The 9,309-nt window shown below is 45.1% G+C and overlaps 1 protein-coding gene across 1 annotated transcript in view; it reads right to left on the bottom strand.

Annotated features, from left to right (window-relative positions):
- Positions 1-9,309, bottom strand: part of ZNF331 (zinc finger protein 331) — a gene marked incomplete at its 5' end in the record, with an annotated part of 19,168 nt that overhangs the window by 8,566 nt on the left and 1,293 nt on the right. The window lies entirely within an intron of this gene.

Raw genomic sequence — 9,309 nt, 5'->3', positions numbered from 1 at the left:
GTATACAGCTTCTCCATCTTTGGCTGCAAAGAATATAATCAATCTGATTTCAGTGTTGACCATCTGGTGATGTCCATTTATAGAGTCTTCTCTTGTGTTTTTCGAAGAAGGTGTTTGTTATGACCAGTGCATTTTCTTGGCAAAACTCTATTACTCTTTGCCCTGCTTCATTCCATATTCCAAGGCCAAATTTGCCTGTTACCCCAGGTGTTTCTTGACTTCCTACATTGCATTCCAGTCCCTTATAATGAAAAGGACATCTTTTTTGGGTGTTAGTTCTAAAAGGTCTTGTAGGTCTTCATAGAACCGTTCAACTTCAGTTTCTTCAGCGTTACTGCTTGGGCATAGACTTGGATTACTGTGATAGTGAATGGTTTGCCTTGGAAACGAACAGAGATCATTCTGTTGTTTTTGAGATTGCATCCAAGTACTGCATTTCAGACTCTTTTGTTGACCATGATGGCTACTCCATTTCTTATGAGGGATTTCTGCCTGCAGTAGTAGATATAATGGTCATCTGAGTTAAATTCACCCATTCCAGTCCATTTCAGTTTGCTGATTCCTAGAATGTCGACATTCACTCTTGCCATCTCTTGTTTGACCACTTCCAATTTGCCTTGATTCATGGACCTTACATTCCAGGTTCCTATGCAATATTGCTCTTTACAGCATCGGACGTTGCTTCTATCACCAGTCACATCCACAGCTGGGTATTGTTTTTTCTTTGGCTCCATCCCTTCATTCTTTCTGGAGTTATTTCTCCACTGATCTCCAGTAGCATATTGGGCACCTACTGACCTGGGGAGTTTCTCTGAGGGCACAGGTATTAATAAAAACGCAAGAAATGAAAGCATCAAAACACACCTCCCATTTATCTACTTTTGCGTTTGCGGAAATTTTGAACACCAGCTGTGGAGAAGTGCAGAAGGAGCCAAACTAAACCCTGATGTTTTCTCATCTGTTCAGTGAGGTGAGGTCCACAGGTGGGCTTAGACCTGACACAGCCTCAGGGGCGGTGGGGATTTGTGTAATGTCTGTTTGTAGGAAGTAAAAGAAAACTGGGAGGTAGAAAGTGGGGATTACATTTTATCATTTTAAGGTGCTTTACCCTCTGATGAAATGCCTGAGTCTGAACTTTGGAGACTTATGTTTTAAGAGTCTATTGAAAATTAGAAAGCAGGAAGCATATATCCTTCCCCAGTATTTCCGGAATCTTGTCAGCTAGTCCCAGGATCTCCTCAACTGTCCTCACACTTTTCTGACTTGAGGCAGACACAAAAATTTTAAAAGGGTTTAACACAGTTTGTCAGAACTGTTAGCAGCTTTTCCTAGGTCCCCTCAAACAGTGGAAGAGCAGCCAGATTATGCAGATCCTCACAGTGCAGAGGGAAGGCTTTGGCTCTCACTGAATGTGAGGGAAAACCACTGGAGCTGAAGAACACATGGCGGATTTAAGAGCACAGAATGGGGTGCCATGTCCCTCTTTGACAGAAATAAACCCAGGCTTCTCAAAAATCCTTCTAGTGAAGCCAATCTCCCCGAACTATCTGAATCAATCTGGCTTCCTCTGTGATCTTTAGACCTCTCACCTGTGTCATCTGCTTCATTCATTCACACCTAGCCCAGGGATTCTCCCTTTACTCCAAAATGGGGACCCGTTCATTAGAAAAATACACATAATTAGGAGTTTGGGCTTAACATACACACTCTAGTATATATAAAATAGATAACCAACAAGGATCTGCTGCTAGCACAGGAAATTATACTCAATACCTATAATAATCTATAAGGGGAAAGAACATGACCTGACTCATGAAAAGCTCTGCTTACAAAACTCAGTATCTCTACTAAAACAATTGCCTGTTTATATTTCAAAGCCAACTAGGAGCAAAGAGAAAGTAGAAGAAATGGATTTTCCATATTAACCGGCATAGCTTATGCACTGCTGCTGCTGCTAAGTCACTTCAGTCGTGTCTGACTCTGGGCGACCCCATAGACTGCAGCCCACCAGGCTCCCCTGTCCCTGGGATTCTCCAGGCAAGAGTACTGGAGTGGGGTGCCATTTCCTTCTCCAATGCTTGAAAGTGAAAAGTGAAAGTGAAGTGGCTCAGTCGTGTCCGACTCTTCTCGACCCCATGGACTGTAGCCTACCAGGCTCCTCCACCCATGGGATTTTCCAGGCAAGAGTACTGGAGTGGGGTGCCATTGCCTTCTCCATCCCTCACTAAATCTTTACAAGATCTGTTTTAAAGATAATGAGGGAAAACAGGAACTTCATAAGTGTGGGAATCTGACAGAAAACACTTAAATCATGAACTTCAGGTGTAAGGGGAGAAACTGGTGTCAGGTGACTGGAACACTCAAGAGGACTCATTGTCATTGCTCAGGTATTTTTGACAAAAATAAGGAAATATCAATCTATCTTTAAAAAATGTTTTATGCAAATTTCAATCCATAGATAACTACTCTTTTTCTGTATCCTTAACCACGCATTTAAATAGTTGAGTCTTTATTACCAGTGTATAGCCTCTAATTTTTTTCAGAACTTTCTAAAGAATCCTGGACCACTAAGGTCATCCTGTTTATATGTGCGCTTTCTTATTCCAGCTCTAAAGAGTTGATGTTGTATCCAGATGTAAGGAAATGACTCCACTTTCCCCTTATTCACTAAGATACCAATATCCCACCCCATCCCAGTGGGTATCTTAGATATTGATCCCTTCCTGTGCTGATCTCTCACAAAGGCCGTATTTTCAATACTTGAAATTCACTCATTCATACTGAGAATTCATCATGCTTTACAGGGAGCCTGGGTGCAAACAGTGGAGATGTAAGAAAAAGTAGTCTAAAGGGCTGGGTCTTCATTATCGTAATAAATAAAAGTTTAAAAATACACTTTCAAAACAAGCTACCTAGGCAAGAGCACCAAAAGTAGATATAGGTTTGCAGGTTCTCAAACCATGACATTTCAGGAGGAAAAGCAAACCCAGTCTCTAACCACGGGCAGGACATTTACCTGAGAAGCTGCCATTTCTTCCTCTTCTTCCTCCTGCCCTGGATCATCTTCTCATCAAGATTATGTGGAAGAATCACAATAGATTTGTGAGATTACGCCTTCAAAGGTGTCAGCATTAACTCCTTGCCTGCTCCCAACATACCTACAGGCAGAAGGACATTGAAAAGCTGAAAAGGCCATACTCTCCTGTCCTTTGTCTCAGGAGAGATTTGGGAACAATCAGCTCCTACGTGATCAATCTATGGGCTTTTCCTTGTTGTCAACAGTTCTTCTCTCTTCATATAAATACCCCACAAATTCTGCTAACATGGGGTGTGTGGGCTGCACTGACTTGCTCCTTCAAAGCCCATGGAGAGCAGAACTTGTTGCCTGTCCTCAGACTAAAGCATGGTCTAAACTCACAATCATACCCAGAAAGCCATGTGCTTAACCTGGGCCTCCCCTTACAATTCCCTAGAGCCACTTCCTACAAGCCATACTGATGTTCCCACAGGGCCAATTGAGAAGTCTGTGAGGAGGGTACCGGTGAGGTCATGTCTTAACACTGGTCACGTGATCTTCATGGGACACCACCTGGCTGAATTTTTTTTTTTTTTTCTGAACCTTGAAAATGAAGAAAATCTTTGGGATCATGGCCCCAGTTTAAGAAGTTATGAATCTGGAGGTTTGAGGTGGAACCCGTGAAATGAGTCTTTAACTAAAGTTTCCTGTTGGTGCTGATGCTGCTTTCCCAAGATTCATTTTCAGTAGCCCTGAGCTAGAGATACCACACCCAGCACACCTGAGACCTCTAAGCAGTGTGAGCATTTGGGGTTGGAACTTCTAGAAGCACAAGGTCTGTCAGATTGATATCCCGAGGAGGTTTAAACATGGGAAGTTTGCTTAAATAGTTCAATAAATCTTTTTTTTTTTTTCTCCTATATTTATTGGCTATGGTGGGTCTTTGTTGTTGTGTGTGGGCTTCTCATTGCAGTGGTTTCTTTTCTTGTGGAGCACGGCTTCTAAAGCACCTGGACTTCAGCAGTTGCAGCTCCTAGGTTCTAGAGCACAGACTCAGTAGTTGTGGTGCACGGGCTTAGTTGCCCCAAGGCATGTGGGATCTTCCCAGACCAGGGGCTGAACCAGTGTCCCTTGCACTGCAAGATGTATTTCTTAACCACTGGACCACCAGGGAAGCCACCAATAAACCTTAATTGGTAAACAGGACTCTCAACTTTTCTGTTTCCTACTGGCAGAAATGTGTTCACAGTTTCTCATAGAGAAATTGAGGTTCAAGCCATCCAAATTGCCAACAAAGGCACTCAGGCTACATCGTATCCTATCACGCCCCCTACTGGCAGACAGTGGAGGAGCTCGTCTCACTAACTCGTCTGCACTTTACCTGACAGGGATGTTGTTCAGTCCCTCACTTCTATCCGACCCTTTGCCACCCCATGAAAGACCCTATGCAGCACGCCAGGCTTCCCTGTACTTCACCATCTTCCAGAGTTGGCTCAAACTCATGTCCACTGAGTCCGTGAGGCCATCCAACCATCTCATCCTCTATGTCCCCTTCTCCTCCTGCCTTCAATCCTTCCCAGCATCAGGGTCTTTTCCAATGAGTCGGCTCTTCGCATCAGGTGGCCAAAGTATTGGAGCTTCAGCTTCAGTCCTTCCAATGAATATTCATTGATTTCCTTTAGGATTGACTGGTTTGATCTCCATGCTGTTCAAGGGACTCCCAAGGGTCTTCTCCAGCACCACAATTTGAAAGCACCAATTCTTTAGCACTCAGCCTTTTTTATGGTCAACACAAAGTCAGGGAAGTAGTCAATACATCATAGAACACATCAATTCCCACTATAAATTCTGAAGCAGCAAAGGAAAATAATAGGATGTTGAATTCATCCAAAGGTTCTCTTTTGTTATGGTAACGTCCTTCCCTGGTGTGTGTGCAGACTAAGTTGCTTTCACTCATGTACGACTCTTTGCAACGCCATGAACTGTAGCCCGCCAGGTTCCTCTGTCCATGGAATTCTCCAGGCAAGAATATTGGAGTGGGTTGCCAGTCCCCTTCTCCAGGGGCTCTTTCCCACCTAGAGATGGAACCCACGTCTCTTCAAGTGTCCTATTTTGGCAGCCGGGTTCTTTACCACTAGTGCCACCTGGCGTAAACCCTTTCCGAAAACAGCAAGTTGATTTTATATATATATTTTCACTAGGGATTTTAACATCTGAAAATATCAGATGCTCTAGCAATATTACAATCGACAAGTGTTCGAAAGGATTCAAAAGGTAGTTATGAAGGGCTATCATGAACAGCTGTCTGGGTCCCAGGGACATTTCATTTTCCTTTGGCTCTTCACCCTGAGATGTCTGTTGCCTATTTCTCTTTGTAGCTGCCACCATCTAGAGAGTGACCAGGATAAGAGGTTTCCCTCTATCTGCCTGTGAATGCAGCTATGCTTAACCCCACCGTCCTCGGGGCCTCCAGGCTCTCCTGTTCTGAGTCCTCTCCACAAATGACATCACGGAAAATAGGATGGCGATCGTTAGGTAAGTAGGATAGGGGAAAGGAGTCCAAAGTGGCGGTGGTTAAAAGACAAAGAAGGGAAAAGCCCGCGAAAATAGAACAAAAGAAGGTCCGAGGACCGGAGTGAGGACCTCAGGTAAAACAAACAACACTCCGGGCTGGCCCAATTTACATAGGACAGGCCCAGGGAGAGATAAACATATAAAAAGAGGAGCCAAAGCTAGCTCTCTCTCTCCCCCCGCCCCCCCAGCCCCCACCGCGAGATGGGGCGCTCTTCTCTTCGGACTGACATGTCCTCATGCCTCAGAGATGGATTTTCCTGCTATCTTCTAAATAAAATAGAGCTGTAACACTGAGCTGTAACACTGATTTGTCTAAGAGCTATAACATGGTCCTTTCAAGACCTGAGAGCTATAACACGGTCTATCCAAGACCTGAGAGTTGCGACACGCCGAGGGTGCTTTAATGTCCGTCACTCCAAATCTTTATTGTGACGGGACAAAGAACTGAGGAACATACACTCGCGTGACCATGATACATGTACCTGTGCGGCTTCTCTAGTGGCTCAGGTGGTAAAAAATCCGCCTGCAATACAGGAGAGATGCATTCCACCCTTTGATTGGTCAGGAAGATCCCCTGGAGAAGCGACTGACTTACCCACTCCAGCATTCTTGCCTGGAAAATCCCATGGACAGAGGAGGCTGTCATTCGGTCCATGGGGTCACAAAGAGTTGGACATGACTGAAGCGACACAGCACGCATATACACACACACACACACTGACTCACAGCAAACAAACCTAAATTAAACTCATGCATAAACTATATAAAACGGCATGATATACAAAAAGAACACATACTAAAATACTTCATGGCTTTCTTTATTGAAAACAATGCCTGTATCATAATTGAAGGAAACCAGGTACATCAACCTAAAATATACCTGACATAAAATTTATTTTGAGCTGAAGGCAATTAAACAGTAAACACACAAAAAGATCGCTCTGTCCAAAGGCAGGAAATCAATTCTCCTTTTGATGAAGATACTCTAATCAGCCTACAGATGGCGCCAGAGGAATTTGCAAATAAACCTCATTAAATGAAGATAAGGATTTTTTGTTTAGTTGCTCAGTCATGTCTGATTCTCTTGCAACCCCATGTACTGTAGTCCCCCTGGCTCCTGTGTCCATGGGATACCCCAAGCCAGAACACTGGAGTGGGTTGCCATTTCCTTCTCCAGGGGATCTTCCTGACCCAGGGATCAAACCCATGTCTCTTACATCTCCTATGTTGGCAGGTGGGTTCCTTACCACTAGCACCACCTGGGAAGCCCTTAAGGTATACATAACCCAAGGACAAAACAGCTTTAATGGAGCTGTAACCACAATGCTGAGATATGCCACACATAAACTCTACTTCAGCTGGGTTCGGGATCCTCTGTTGGCCTTCACAGGGCACGCCTCTGGATTCTAACCACCCAGCCACCCTGTGCCACAGTTCTCCCACTGGCTTTAGCTCTCACCCCAGGTCTCCCAAGCTGCATTCATCCACGGCATTCGAGTCCTCCAGCTCTCAAAGGCTCCCTCTCCATGACTCCTTTTCTCCAGTTCCCCGGACCTGTCTGAGCTCTGGCTGCTCCACCACCCATGCCCGTGAGCCCTGCTCCAAGCTTATCAAACTCACTCCTGAGGGCTCTAGTCCTCCCCCGCCCAGACCCTCAGATTCCCCACCACGGGCTCAAGTCCATGTCTTTCCCCAAGTCAACCCCCATCTTCACCTAGGACTGGCCGTCTTAAGACGGCCGACAAAGGTCCATATGGTCAAAGTTATGGTTTTTCCAATAGTCACATATGGATGTGAGTTGGACAATAAACGCCGAGCACCAAAGAATTGATGCTTTTGAACTGTGGTGTTGGAGGAGACTTGAGAGTCCCTAGAACGGCAAGATCAAACCAGTCCATCCTAAAGGAAATCAGTCCTGAATATTCATTGGAAAGACTGATACTTAAGCTGAAGCTCCAATACTTTGGCCACCTGATGAGAAGAGCTGACTCACTGGAAAAGACCCTGATGCTGGGAAAGACTGAAGGTGGAAGAAGGGGACGACAAAGGATGAGATGGTTGCATGGCACCACCGACTCAATGGACACGAGTTTGCACAAGCTCCAGGAGACGGTGAAGGACAGGGAAGCCTAGTGTGCTGCAGTCCATGGGGCTGCAAAGAGTCAGACACAACTGAGTGACTGAATGATAACTCGTAAGACAGCTCAGGTCCCTTCTGAGTCTACCTGCTCCCTCCACAGTCAGGACTTGACCCTGGGCCCCAGCCCCTCCCCCAGGGAAAATCCACTTGCATCCCTGGAGCATTGGCCTCCCCAACACCCCCAACCCCCTGCTTTGGGACCTCCGGGACCTGGAGAGGTCCAGTGTGCTGCTTCTGTTCCTTCAACAGCCCGTGTGTGAACATTCAGCAAAGACATTGGCTCATATGCAATTTCAATGTCAGCCATTCTGGTGTTTAGTGACTCCCAGGGCAATCTGACTTTGCATATACCTGGAGTGATGACATTTAACTCATCTCCACTTATTTGACATTTGGTGATTTTACATATCTACCTAAGTCTCCTTCCACCTTGTATTTATTATTTTTATTGGCCACACTGTGCAGCTTGTGGGATCTTAGTCCCCCAATCAGGGGCTAAACCAACGCCCTCGGCAGTGAAAGCGTGGAGTCCTAACCACTGGACTGCCAGGGAAGCGCCCCCCTTCACCTTTTAATTGACTTGCTGTTGTATTATTGACTTGAATTCTTTTTATCCTTTGTGAATCCTTCGTCACATTTAGGTAAATGTCTTCTTCCAGTCTGCTTCTTGCTTTTTCATCACCTTCATGATGCCACTCGATGACCGGAACTTCGAATTTTCAATAAATTCCAACTTAATAACTTTTCATTTCCCATTGAGAGTTTTCTGTGTACTAAAAAATGTTGCCCGCCCCACGGTACGGCAATCTCCTCTATTTTCTTCTTCTTTTTTTGGGGTGCACTGTGTGGTTTGTGGGATCTTAGTTCCCTGACCAGGGACTGACCCTGCATCCTCCACAGTGGAAGCGCAGAGTCTAACCACTGGACCACTAGGGAAGTCCCTATATTTTCTTATGGAACTCTGATAGGCTTTTCTCAACTCACTGCTCCTACAGGATGTCTTCCTCTAATAACTAATAGCAACGCTAATGCTAATGAGAACAACAACAGCAGCTAATATTTATTGAGCTTACACAATATTCCAGATACATGTTCAGGGAGTTCACATGTACCAAACTCATCTAATCACCATGACAGCAGTATTAGTTAGGTGTGATTAGCCCCACTTCACAAATAAAGCACAGCGGGTAAGAGCTCATTTTTCCAGTGTCTCTCAGGCAGTGAGAGGTGGGAGGGTGGTGGTAACAGGTTGGGGTAAGTGCCACAAGAAAAGCTCTCCCACACACATTCCACTACCAGAGTTTCACCTTAGAACACATTTAAAATACGACAGAGATGAAACGGTACTGGAAACTTTCTATGCTCTCCTTGAAACTAACCTAATTCAGGAGACAACCGCTGACAGCTGAGTATGCTGTGATCAGTAAGAAAAAGCGATTTCTCCAAATTCACCACTCACACGACTTCTGATAGTCTGTAAGCAGAAGGGCGACCAGTGAAGGCTTCCTTGCATTCACTCTCAACACGAATCTTCCTCATGTCGTGGAAGAAACGAATGTTGAAGGGAGGCCTTTGTACA

Source organism: Bison bison, unplaced genomic scaffold (genome assembly GCF_000754665.1).
Source record: "Bison bison bison isolate TAMUID 2011002044 unplaced genomic scaffold, Bison_UMD1.0 scf7180017845632, whole genome shotgun sequence".
Lineage (NCBI taxonomy): Eukaryota > Metazoa > Chordata > Mammalia > Artiodactyla > Bovidae > Bison > Bison bison.
The sequence above is the reverse complement of the archived record's forward strand: the minus strand, read 5'-3'. Positions and strand labels throughout refer to the sequence as shown.